General features: G+C 51.7%; 1 pseudogene; it reads left to right on the top strand.

Moving 5' to 3' along the window:
* The first annotated feature begins 497 nt into the window (after positions 1–497).
* On the top strand, positions 498–728 carry LOC101571186 (annotated as a pseudogene).
* Positions 729–1,388: the final 660 nt, after the last annotated feature.

Here is a 1,388-nt window from a genome sequence, read left to right as displayed (position 1 = left end):
AGTCCACCACCTGTGGCTGGGAGTCCCTCTCATCCTTGGGCAGAACTCTAGGCCCCTCCTCCTCAGGGGAGGGCAGGAGGAGGACAGGGTGCTACTGACAGCATGGACAAGGCTGGGCACCGTGTTTAGCCCCTGAGAATTTCAGAGAGGGGCTAGGACCTGGCTGTCACACAGCACTATGGGGGCAGCTGGGTTTTGTACACAGGCCTCTGGACGTCTAGGCTGGCCTCTGGAGCTGTTAAACCAACAAAGGTTGGGTGTGTTTTGGGCTCTGGGCACTTTCTGAGTGGCCTCATTCCTCCTTGTGTTCTCAGAACCTATCTGTCTAGACCTGGTCTACATTTGAGTTAGAACTAAATTTAAAAATTCAGTCAGGGTCATCCAGGTGAAACCCACGCACGCTCAGTCTTCCAGGTTGATGGGTGGCAGTGGCCACCAAGCGTGTGAGGGAGCCGTTGCTTGAGTTGCTCTCTTCTAGACGCGGCGGGGTGGTTGGCATGGCCCGTGGCAATCAGCAAGAACTTGCCCACCAGAAGAACATGAAGAAAACCCAAGAAATAAACAAGGGAAACAGAAAAGAGGATAGCTTGACTACTCAGTGAAAGCAGAGGGACTCTGAGATCATGCAACAAAAGCAGAAGGCAGCTAATGAGAAATCTATGCAGACAGGAGAAAAATGGTGCCTGGCTCTTTGGGAAACCTGGGTACTACTACCAACTGGTACCTGATATGCTCCAAGATTGAGTATTTCTTAAAGTAAACAAGCATCATTTGTGTTACAACTCATCCTCATAAAACTGTCTACTTCAAACTTTTTTTTTTCAGCCTTAGAGTGATGTTTTAGCACCATTCTTGAAAGAGTAAAACACCATGCATGTGAAAAAAAAATTCAGTCACACTAGCCACATTTCAAGGGCCCAGTGGCCACACTGGGCTAGCAGGCACCATGGGGAGAGTGTAGACACACGTGATTTGTGTCAATATACTCTGATCTGGGGGCAACATGGGCCAGGAGCTTGGCCACTTCTGCATGGAACTGGAGGGAGCCAGGGCTGGGGCTTGGCCCTCTGTAGTCCCCACAGGAGACTTTCTAACACCTCTGGGTTGTGGTGCTGCTCAGCACTGACCCTGTTGCATCTGGTTCACCATTTTGTGCTTTGCTTTACCACTTGGGCTCAGGCAAGGGTTGAGACTCGCCCATGGACACACAGCAGGTGGAGGCTGTGGAGGCTGCAGTGTCCCAGCTCAGAGTCAGCAGTCAGGCTGCCTCCTCAGAGGTGCTGGCCAACGTGGGTTTTGCTGATGAATAAAAGCCCACATCCCTCCCTGGGGTGGATGTTCCTGGAGCCTATCAGAAGGCCTGGTGTGGGACAGCTGGCTGTAGCTGC

The sequence above is a fragment of the Octodon degus genome, unplaced genomic scaffold, assembly GCF_000260255.1.
Source record: "Octodon degus isolate 3935 unplaced genomic scaffold, OctDeg1.0 scaffold00037, whole genome shotgun sequence".
Lineage (NCBI taxonomy): Eukaryota > Metazoa > Chordata > Mammalia > Rodentia > Octodontidae > Octodon > Octodon degus.
This window is presented reverse-complemented; position numbering and strand designations above follow the sequence as displayed.